Genomic DNA, 13,003 nt, shown 5'->3' with positions numbered 1-13,003 from the left:
ACCTCTTGGTTCTTCAGGCTTCATTCATATTTCCTTGAGGATCAGCAGGCACTAAATTGGGATTTTATATGCAACTAACGATAATTTAAATGTATTTTAGAAATGGACAAACACGAACATAAGCGGCTGATTTTACGTTTTAAAGCACAACTGTTTTTTTGTTGTTGTTTAAAGAGATGAGTTACATTGCTCAATCAAACTTGTAGGTTATAAAGTGCTAATAAAATGTTTTCATGGCAAGCTCAATGTTTCCTTGTTTATATCTTAATAAAATATTTGAGCCTATATTGATTCTCTTACTATTTTTAAAGGTTCATATATTATAGTAAACAAGTGTCCACGTAACATCAGATATTAAAAATCCAATTATTCATGTATCCACACCCTCACTGTTCAAATCTGTGTACGGGATGAATTTAGATTCATTAACACTCGATCATTGCAGCCATATAGACCTGCATAACTATCGATTATTAAATCACTCAGAGCTGTAAATCTGTGCAATATACGCTTTAATGAGTAAAACAGGCCGTCTCTGTGATTAATATTTTTTTATTTATTAAAGATATAATAACTAGCCTACTAAAAATCTAAAATCAGTAGGTCTAATATAGTACAGTGATTCCTGTTTTTTTTAAAGGACTGAGCCATCCAAGCGTTTGACAGGAACTTAATCTTAATTCGTCATAAATTAAAAAATTAAAAAACACACATTTGCTAATTAATTCTAACCGAAATCATTGTTGTTAGCACTTAATATTTCTGTAGTACAGCCAAACAGCGTAAATCATTCATAAAAACTTATATAAAAGAATGCTCATGCTCAAACGTCTGCACCAATAAGCTCTGCTGTATTATAAACCAATGAAATTGGGGGTGGGCGGAGCGACACGTGTCGCCCCACCTTAATGTGTCGCCCCGCCCCATCGTCCAGGGTGCACTCTGGGGCTACTCAGTGAAACGGCATCAAATGTCTCTGTTTTGTTGGCGATCAGCGCAAGTGCTCGTCACTCTTAAGCTCCGCCCACACGGCACGCCTCCAGGGGCTCGGCTTTTTTCGGAGAGAATCGTAAAGCTGTATCTTTCTTTTATTAATATGATAAAACTAAAGCCTTTTTGGAGATATGAAGGATGCAGTACTACTCTACAGGTTCTCAAGATTAACATGAGATTGGGTGAAACTGTGTGTGTTAGTTCCCCTTTAAAATATATATAAATAGTAAGCAGCTATTTTAAATTGTAATAATATTTCTGATGCAATAAATGCCTTGGTGAGCAAAATACTTTTTTTTAATTTTCCCAAAACTCATACATGTAAAATAAATATCTTTGGTTAAATACACACAAAGAGTCACATTAAGAAGTTCAGGGGTGTGTGTGTGTGTGTGTGTGTGTGTGTGGCATGTTGTGTTAACATCTACCTTTGTTTCAGTTATATAATGACCTTGAAGGTCAAACGATGGCTTCAGACATGTATGGTGCATACCATACATTATATAGACATAAAGAATCTGCACTGCTACATTAAGTGTCACGCTTCATACTGTCACCTCATATCTCATCTATAAGCTATTTATGAGCCTTTAAATAAAACAGCATTGTCTTTTTGTGCAACACACATTTACTTAAAAGTCCAAATAAAAAATAACTATTTTAAAAATTATTAGAGAAAAAAGGGGGAAAAACATTAACATAAAACATTTTTTATTTCATAAACCACACACACATATATCTCGGTGTCCTTGTCCCAGGTCTGCTGTCCTTTACTGTTCAGCAGACAGAATCCACCAGCTTTAATAATGCCAGCGTTTGCCTTAACTAGCCCGACTCATTGTTGAACTATTATTGCTCACCGTGTTCAATTAAATGCTGCTCAAGTTCGTGATAATGGAAACTTTTCATTCTCCTTTGCAATACAATTATAAAGTATATACACACAGAGGAACGTGAGATGTGACCTCCAGAGAATGAGGACGTTCACTGTCATGATGATATACTAGACTAGAAAAACACCTGGACACATCAGCATCATTCTGCTCAAGATCACACAGGTGTCCTAAAGCAGAGAATCACATTCAGTATCAACATCATCCACTAACAAACGCTCCACGTTCAACATTACATCTGTTTTGGCATCTTGTACCCAATACGTTTGTTTGTTTTTGTGTAAAAGAAGATTTGCTTGTGCCACCATTCTTCAAAATGTATTAATTTTCTATTCAAATGTTTGAGGGTCAGTAAGATTTTTTTAATGTTTTTGAAAGACGTCTCTTTTGCTCACCAAGGCTACATTTATTTGATTAAAAATACAGTAAAAACAGTAGTATTGTGAAATATTATAAAAAATTTAAATAAGTGTTTCTATTTGAATACATTGCAAAATGTAATTTATTTCTGTGATCAAAGCTGAATTTTCAGCAACATTACTCCAGTCTTCAGTCACATATTCCTTGAGAAATCATTCTAATATACTGATAACAAGAAAGATTTCTTATTATTCTCAATGTTGAAAACAGTTGTGCTGCTTCATATTTTGTTTTATAAATGCCTTTAATGTCACATTTGATCAATTGAATGCATCCTTGCTAAGTAAAAGTCTCTCAAAATTACCGACGGAAAACAGTGGTAACAATATTTCACAATATTACTGTTTTTACTTTATATTTAACCAAATAAATCTTTGCTGAGCAAAGATTAACTCTTAAAAACTACTTTTAAAAAATCTTACCTACCCCAACTTTTGAGCAGCTGTGTATATTATCTTTTTGTCATCCCAGAGTTTTTTGAGGCATCTAAGTACATCTGCAAAGCAAAAACATTTTAAGACTTTAAAAATAGGTACAATGTGCTCTGTGTTCACAAGCTCACAAATGATTAGTTTGTTTGCAGGGGAAAAATTTGCATACCCTCACCATATGGAAATATTATGCAAATGATGTGAGGAAGTCAAACCTCATGAGTAAATTTAAAAACAAACCCTGAACCAAAGAATAAATATATTGTTACTTGCTATTATTGAGGAAACATACAAAACTTTAATATTAGCAATAAATCGCTGTTAATCTACAAAACTTTAGAAAGCCTGCACCTTTACTCTTAAAAATAAAGGTTCTTAATTGGCATTCGTGGTTCCATGAAGAACCTTTAACATCCATGAAACCTTTCCATTGATTAAATGAGTCAAATGACGTTGCTAAAAAGAACATTATTTTGTGTATTTGGTGTAATGCAATGTGTTTATGCAGTTTACGGTTAAAAAACACGTTATTTATCCACATACTGTACATTATTGTTGCTCCTCAATGCTCCGCCTTTCTGAAACACGGCGATTTTCACAAAGCTCATCGTTCTGAGTTTTGCTCTGATTGGCCAGCTATCCAGTGCGTTGTGATTGGCTGAATACCTCAAGCGTGAGACGGAAATGTTACGCCCCTCACCGTATTGTGATGCTGTGTCCCGGCGTAATGAGACAGAAACAATAAAACTCATTATAAACTAGGCATTTGTTGCATCCAGTGGGGACATAATTACTGATTATAATGACTTATACTGTCCTTTTACAACATTACCATGTCTGCATTTGTGATCGTAGAAACGACAAACAACAAGCACTACTCTACACTGCTCAAAACTCACGTTTGAATCGTCAGTGGCAAATTCTTTAAATAAGAAAACATACTTACAGGCTGAGAGTCAGCAGCGCCAGACTGTCCTTGCAAAGTTGGAATTGCCCCACTTTATAGAAACAGCCTTTGTGCATAACTGCCACGCTACTCCCAGGTTTAGGAAATAGTCCGTAAAATGCGCTGCACACACTCTAATATTTGGGTTGAACTGTTCTGGAACAGTGTTGTAAATACAACTTAACCACTGATTTCTAGTTGTGTCCTCTTCTGGAAGCCCAAACAAAGTAGTTTCGCTTTCACAACGAAACACAGCGTCTCCAGGACATGGCGCCGGTGGCAGCAACAACACTACAGCGAGAATAACAGTTCCACCTTCTTTCATTAAGTTTACATTTGAGCGGTGTTTTTCAAATCTTCCCACATCGTGACGTAGACATGTGGGGGCGTGTTTGAATGAGCCGTTTTAGGAGGGCATGGTCGAGTCTTAACTTTTATTAAGAATATCTCTTTGGTTTTGAGACTTTAGTCTTTGCATCTTCAGGGATCTTATCTATGCATAAACAGCTTGATACACTCCAAAGAGAAAGGAAAACTTGAAATCGCATCATATGACCCCTTTAAAAGACTCCTTATTGTGTTCTTTTAGATTATTAAAATGTATTTCACATTAAGAAAACAATGGTTCTTTTAAAGGTGTATGTATTTTTCCATAAAAATATATGTTTGCAAATATTTAAGACACATCATTTCAGTTCACATACTCATTTATACGAAAAAAAATTCTACAGCCAGTTATTTATAGGGGGAAGTCGTGGCCTAATGGTTAGAGAGTCGGACTCGTAATCGAAAGGTTGCGAGTTCGAGCCCCCGGCCGGCAGGAATTGTAGGTGGGGGGAGGGAACGTCCAGCGCTCTCTGCACCCTCAATACCACGACTGAGGTGCCCTTGAGCAAGGCACCGAACCCCCAACTGCTCCCCGGGCGCCGCAGCATGGCTGCCCACTGCTCCGGGTGTGTGTTCACGGTGTGTGTGTGTGTGTGTGTGTGTGTGTGTGGATTTGTTCACTACTCACTGCTGTGTGTGTGCACTTGGATGGGTTAAAGGCAGAGCACCAATTTCGAGTATGGGTCACCATACTTGACAATACGTCACGACTTTACTTTACTTTACTTTTACTTTATTTAATTAACATTTAGCAAGTAACATTTGAATTTAGAAAACTTCTACAGCCAGTTTTTGTAGTTTCAAATGTGTGTTTTGTGTCGGAATGTGTGTTTTTGTTTTGGTCTTTGTGACTGCGCCCACTGCCAATTTAATCAATAGTATTTCAACAGCCCGGGTGGCACCGTTGGCGGAAAACAGAGTGTATTGCAGCCATTGAAGTCAGCAAACAAACTGGGTCAGAGTTCGCAGATTCTACCCGACATAAAAAGTCTCAGAATCCATCTAAAAAACGCTCTATGACTGGAGAAACAAAGCTAATATTTTGAATTTGGACTGCAGTACACATTTCAACTACTATCTGTCTATATTACATACTGCACTTTTGTTCACTGAAAGGTTGAGATATTTTACTGTGGCTTAACATGGCTCAATAGCATACATGACTGAGTTGACAGTAAAATGGAAGTAAATAGCAACAATATTGATTTAATGTTGAGCTGGAGTTGTTTGATTTGCTCTTCGGTGTCTTATTCTATGTCTTCGGTTGTCTGTGTCTCAGGAGATCATGAGGAGTCCATGGCTCTGGCACAGGAACTGTACACTTCTGTGATCTCGTGCCACGAGCGTCCAGCAGCGGATAAATCCTTTTAACACGACGTCTGGCAGACCTGCATGAGAGCGGCAGTCGACTGAGTTTCACACCAGAGTCAAGGTCATCTGGATAATGAAAAAAATCATATTAAGTCATAATAAAGTCATATTTTGCATGCAAAAGCCTATTTTAAAAAAAGTTATTTTCCTTGCAATTTGTATTAGAATTATGACACATTGTGATTGCATTGTGCCATTATTTTCATGACAGTAAAGCCTGACATATGAAACAACAGTTAGAAAAATCCACCATGTATTGAAATATTTTGCAATACCTGAGCTAGATGTTAAGTTTTGTGACCGCTGGCGCTGACCACTGGTAGGAAGCATTTGTGTTTATGATCAGTGTGCATAACAGTGACTGTAAAATATGTATTTTAGGTATGGAAATGACATATTTTGAGTTTTGATATTTATTGTGAAACTTAGGGCTATTTATGACTGGCAACCTGTAATGAAGTGTTTTTACTTTTCATTTTAAATTTTGTTCTTGTATTTTAATGGGTTATTTCTATTTTGCATTTTATTGTTTTGTATTTGATTTAAAGCACTTTGAACTGCATTAACTTGTTTGGAAAAGTGCTATATAAATAAACGCTTGCTTGTATGGATGCTTTCAGTTTAGAATTGTAGTGTATGTTTTCCTACTGAACTAAATTTTTATTTCTAGAAGAAAAATGTTTGTACAATTATACTAAAGGCCTTTTGCTTGCTAAAAAATATGAACTATCAAGCAGAGGACAGAAGGCATGGAGTTTATTGTGTGCAACAGTTTTTCCAGTAGTTTATTTTCTGGGCTTAGAAATGTGCATATCAAATTTGATACAGGCTGTTCACATGCCTGTAATGCCCCTAAATGTTTTACTTCAGTAATTCTACAGTAAAGCAATAATTGTGGAAATTTGGAAAATAGCCTATTTCTCTATTGCAATGAGATGCACACGTTTTGATGTCACAGACAGCTCAAACACTCGCAGGGCTTACGGTCCCATCGGTACACTCCACATTGAATGCATCCACAAGCTCTTGCATCACTGGCAGGAAGATAAAATATTCATCAGAATCACGATTATTCATGGTGGTGTGCTGGGGTTTGTTTGGATGGCACACGCGCACACAAACACGTTCACCAAATAAACCGTGTCAGCCTGTGCCAGATTCATTACACATTAAACATCTCCCCTCCAACACTAATGATTACAAACCTGCGGGCTGGTAAACACTGACCTTTAGTGCCGAACACTCAGTCGCATCTGCTCACCATCACGTTCAGCTGAGGAAGAAGAGGACCAGTGCGAAAATTAGACTGTTTATGTAATGCAATAAACATGACTCAGCTGCCAATTCATATTAATGAAAATCCTGTCATCAAGTTACACGTTATTTGTTAACTACTAGGGTTCACTGTAAGAAATAATAACAGAAATCGTACTGGCAGCTCATTACCAGGACATTATCAATTAGTTTTACAGATATTTCCGTTAACTCTAAAACACAAGGTAATGCGGTGTAAAATTCAAAAAGTACAAGTTTAGAGGTAAAACACCTGGAAATTCATTCAAATAATATAATAACAGTATTGTGTCCTGTTTTATATAATAGTTTTTCTTAATTATTTGTTATAACTATAGTTAACTAAAATATAAAAAATACAAATCTTGAAAATATATAAAAAAAATAAAATAAAATCTGAAAAAAAAATTAAATGCTGCAACATATTTAGCTAATTGCCAAGGAAACATTTCTCAATTTCTAAAATAACTAAAACTGAAATAAAAATTCATACAATCTACATATACATATAGAAAACAAAATTCAATAATCGAAAATAACAAAACCACACAAAAAATATTCAAAATACTAAAAATGGTACTAAAACAACACATTACTTAACATTAAATAACAATGAAAAATACTTCTAAAGCATTTATTTATCTTCATTTTAATTTCAACATTTAGTTATAGATGAATAAAATAATACAAAATGACTATTATTAAATGGACCTCAGCTAGCATGAACTAATGAACACTTATTAACGAATAAGATTAGTAATAAATGTTTACTCATCCTCGAGTCTTTCTATGACTTATTTCTTCTGTGAAACACAAACGATTTGAAGAACATCCATTCCACTGGTTCCATTATATGGTGTGTAGAGCTACAAAATGACTAAAAGAGCAACATTGAAGCATCATAATACACTCATTTCATTAAATATGAAAGGTTTTCAATTAAAACAACATTTGTGGGTGTTGTGTATTGTATACTGTGAATGGTTTGCCCAAAGTAGAGTGTTTCAACTCAACCACTCGCCATTAGCTGTGTGTGGAAGGAACGCAGAGGTTTAAGAGGTTAACCTTTACTCAGACAAAGACAAATCACAAAGGTTATTACTCAGAGAAAGAGCCCATTTAATCAATAGGCTTTGCAATTGTCCTCAAGGTGAATTTACTTTGAGTTCTTCTGCACTGGACGGCAGTAGAGACACAAACAAGGTCTTTATCATGATGATACCGTCACAATTGCAAAACCCGTTGTATCTTATACATTATGAGAGCGCATCATCATTAAAACCAATTTAATACTCTCTAACCAGCTGAAAATTGTGCTGTATATCATCTTCAAGAAATGGAATAACCATTGTGACTTTAATTATATATATATTTTGTGGTACGTGTACAAATATTAATGGAAATACTTTTTTGTTTGAACAAAATTTAAGATTCAGGGAGCTGTTTTCATTCCCTTGCATTTTACATTATTGCTGCTACTCTCTTTTTCGTAGAATATTATCTAATATCTGCACTGCCACATCTCTCTCTTGCAGAAAAATGACAGTGTCAGCTTACCCACAATGCACTTTGTTCTCATGTTGTATAATACTGATAGAGCAGGGCATAATTCGTTCTTCTTTCAACACACTGACAGCTATTTCTGTACTTTCCTGCTTATCACAAACTCCACCAGCTCAGGAACAAACTTTCAGTCGATCATCTGCAATTCAAGCACCTGGTGGATATTATCAGCCGTTATACTGAGCATATTTAAATAACTATAACAGGTTAGTATCTGAAAATATGCATGAGAAAATGGACTGAACTGAAAGTACATGGTAATGAACTGCAGAAAATACCATGTTTTTTTTCCAAACAAACAAACTTATTTATGAATTAATAAAAAAAACATTGTATTTTCCTAAAACAGGAAAACAAACAATAGAAAAAATAGGAACAATAAAGCAAATTTATCATTAAATGGCTATCAAAAACATTTTATTTTCCAAAAATGGGAACAATAATGCAAATTTGTTACTAAATGATAATTAAAAAATATATTTTTTCCAAACATGGGAAAAATAACACAAATTTGTTATTAAATATTAATCAAAAATAATACAAAGAAATGTATTTTCCAAAAATGGGAACAATAATGCAAATTTGTTATGAAATGATAATAAAAAAAATATTTTCCGAAAATGGGAACAATAATGCAAATTTATTATTAAATGGTTATCAAAAATAAAAAAGGAAATCTATTTTCCTAAAATGGAAACAATAATGCTCATTTATTATTTCACAGTAATGTACTACAATACATGCCATACAATATTTTCCAAAAATGGGAATAATAATGCAAATTTGTTATTAAATTGTAATGCAAGTCTGCTAAATTATTAAATGGAAAAACATCATCACCCACATCCCCACTGATTTGCTGTAAGGAGGAGTATAATGTTATCAAGCATGATTTAATTCTGCTGACTGCGGTTCAAATCTGCAGCGGAGGGTTTGATTAGCGTCTAACGCTGCCCATATTCACACATCATTAGTTACAATCTCACAGACCAACACAAACCATCCAAATGTTCAAACTGTTTGCAAAGGCAGGCATGCACTCAGAAGACCTTAGTAACTGCATAGCAACCATCCAGAACATGGTGACTTTTGCAAGCAGAGAATGCAAAACCCTCTCTGTCCCCAAAACTACAGTAAACTGCATGGTTTTGGTGAGAATTGTAGGTAAATCAACAGAGCTTTGAGCTGGTCCACCATTAAAGATCCCACACGCAGTGATGCCATTCGCTGGCACCAAACTACTGCTTCGATTATCCGTGGGTGAACAACAATCTCACCCACCTGCTGCGAGGAGCACCACGACTGAAGATAAAGAGACAAGTTTGCACAGTTTGGGAAAAATGAATACTGTTGTGGATGCTCGGTTTCTATCAATGACTCCAAATACTAGAAAGTAAAAACTGGGGGTTTAAACACTGTCAATCAAAGTCATTGCTGATTGATCATTTATTATAATCATTGCGTGTACACCTCTGTGAATAAACTCCTCATATATATCATTCACGGGCAGTTGTGGCCTAATGGTTAGAGAATCAGACTTGTCACCTAAAGGTTGTGGGTTCGAGTCTCAGGTCTGGCAGGTATTGTAGGAGGGGAGTGAATGACCAGCACTCTCTTCCACCCTCAATACCTCTCCCTGGGCACCGTGGCAAAAATGGCTGCCCACTGTTCCAGGTGTGTGTTTACAGTGTGTGAGTGTGTGTTTGTTCACTACTCACTGCTGTGTGTGCACTTGGATGGGTGAACTGCAGAGCACTAATTCCAAGTATGGATCGCCACACGTCCTTTCCTTTCCATTTTGCCAGTAAATCTCACTGATTATGTTTGACAAAGTAAATCAAAGAGGGTAGTGCAAGGCAGATGTAGATACCTACAAAAAAAGCTATCACTAGGGTCATGTGACTTGAAATAAAATTTAACTGAAATAAAATAAATATACGTTTTGTCAAACCATGGTTTTACTTAAAACAACAACAACAAAAACATGGTTACTAGTTAAACAATGCCACAAATTAACCATAGTTTAACCATGGTATTTGTAGTAAAATTGTGGTCATACAAATGGTAATAAATATGCAAAAAAAAAACATGATTACTACACTTTATAACAAAACCATGGTTAATTCTCTTAAGGGATTTGTATCTATGTACTTTATTTATTTTATCTTATTTATAACAGTATTACCTTAATTGTTTGATGTTTTTACTGTTTAAGAAAGAAAGAAAAAAAGATTTGTGATACGCGATCCATATATTTTCATTTGTTTGGCCTCTGAAAATGAGTTGGTGACAGTTCAAGTCAATCCCATTGTGTTGTCATTAGCATGTAGCTTAGCTAATGATACTCACATCGATACGCATATAAATAAATAGCACACATAAATACTGGTACATTTTTACATTTTGGCAACAATCATGATTTATAATCATAATGTTACTCATGTTGGGTGTTTTTTCCCCCCAAATAGTCTCAGATTTTGGTTAAAAGGAGGAATATACCTTACTAAACAGCTGTTGTACTGGAAGTTGATGTCTTAAAATGCTGTCTAGGTAGGTTTTAGGTTTAGTACAGCGCTTATGTCGCCATCTCGCCGCTGCTGAGGATGAGTGGCTGAACTTTGTGCTCCAGGAACACAACGGTCCATTTCTGGCCGGTCTGGTCTTACAGCTCAGCTGTCAGGTCCATTAAAGCGGACTCAGCATTATGAACGCTAAGAGGATTAGCTGATGGACATTTCTGCCGGTCCCTGTCACTTATCAAAATGAAATGCAGAGAGGTGGAGCTGGAATCATGCTCCACTTTAGCGAGGAATCGCGCTCGCCTTTTCTAAATCTCTTCAACTCTTTCACAGAGAGGATTACTGGAGTTGACTTACTCTGGGGGACATAAAACACGAGGACGGACAATGTTCTGGCCTTCACATGAAGCCTTTACATTTAAATGTCTCTAGAGTAGGCCTATAAAACTATTATGCAACAGAGAAGGTGCAGACAGTCACTCAGTGAACTGCGCTTCTCTTCCCAACTAACAAAAATGTGTTCTAAGAACATTTAGCTGTTTTTCCTGTCATTATAAGCCATTTTCTTGTTTATGCTAATGTTAGAGAAAACATTAAGGGAACGTTGGGACAACGTTAACGTGGCTGCGTTAATATAGTGTTTTATAAAACCAAACTCAAACACAATATTAATAAAGCATACTATGCACAGACAAGCAAATGATCCCAGAATATGAACGCAATATGTTTCATTTCACGTTAAGCATTTAACCCGCAAATGAAAATACTTAACTTGGCATAATGCATCAAGACAGTGTTTTTAAAAGTCCAAACTCTCTGAACACAATTTTAATAAAGCATACCATATACAGACAAGCAGATGAGCACCTGATAAGAACGCAACCTGTTTAATGACGTGTTAAGCATTTTCATAGGAAAACACTTAAGGTGGCTTAATGCATTAAGACAGTGTTTTTAAAAGACCAAACTCAGTAAACACAGTAGGCTATTAATAAATCATGCTATGTACAAACAAGCAGAGCCCATAATAAGAACGCTGTTTTAATAGGCTACATCTTCCTTATAACGGGTTTCTATGGGAGGAAAATGCTTAACCTGTTTTTAAACACATATACTGGACTCATTTGCTTGTCTGTACATATGATTTATTAATAACGTGTTTACAGAGTATAAAACACTGTCTTTACACATTAGGCATTTTTTGATGTCCCAGAACTTTCCATTTCATCATTTAGCAATATGGGAACATGACTTTTCCATGTTCTCTGAACACAAGTGACTGTTTAAAAAATGTTTAAACCATGTTTGACCAATATTCAACTACAATGTTTCAAAAAACATTACATGAACAATGTATTAATGACGTTTTTGTGCTAATGTTTTGCAAACATTTACAATTTTGCAAACATTATGGGAATGTTGGCTTTTAAATGTTCTCTGAAAACTGAAACAAGAAATAATGTTTAAAAATCGTTTGATGGATGTCCAACTAAAACATTTCAGAAAAAGGTTTCATGAAAGATGTTTTTCGTGCTAATGTTTTGCAGACATTTATCATTTTGCAAACGTTATGGGAAAGCTGCCTTTAACTGTTCTCTGATGAGAGTGGTAAGTACCGGTAATAACATAAAAAAAATATGTTATAATGCTTTTGTGCTAATGCTTTGTAAACATTATGGGAATGTTACTTTTAAGTGTCATCTTAACATTATGAAACAATACTAAGTAATGACACTTAAAAAAGCTTAGATGAATGTCCAACTAAAAAATGTTCCATTAACAATGTATATATAACGTTTTTGGGCTATTGTTTTGCAAACAACATGGGACATTCTGAAACAAGTATTAACGTTAAAAAAATAAAGTCGTGACGTATTGTCAAGTATGGTGACCCATACTTGAAATTGGTGCTCTGCGTTTAACCCATCCAAGTGCACACACACAGCAGTGAGTAGTGAACAAATGCACACACACACACACACACACACACACACACCGTGAACACACACCCGGAGCAGTGGGCAGCCATGCTGCAGCGCCCGGGGAGCAGTTGGGGGTTCGGTGCCTTGCTCAAGGGCACCTCAGTCATGGTATTGAGGGAGGAGAGAGCGCTGGACATTCACTCCCCCCACCTACAATCCCTGCCGGCCCGAGACTCGAACCTGCAACCTTTGGATTACGAGTCCG

Source organism: Barbus barbus (genome assembly GCF_936440315.1).
Source record: "Barbus barbus genome assembly, chromosome: 14".
NCBI lineage: Eukaryota > Metazoa > Chordata > Actinopteri > Cypriniformes > Cyprinidae > Barbus > Barbus barbus.
This window is presented reverse-complemented; position numbering follows the sequence as displayed.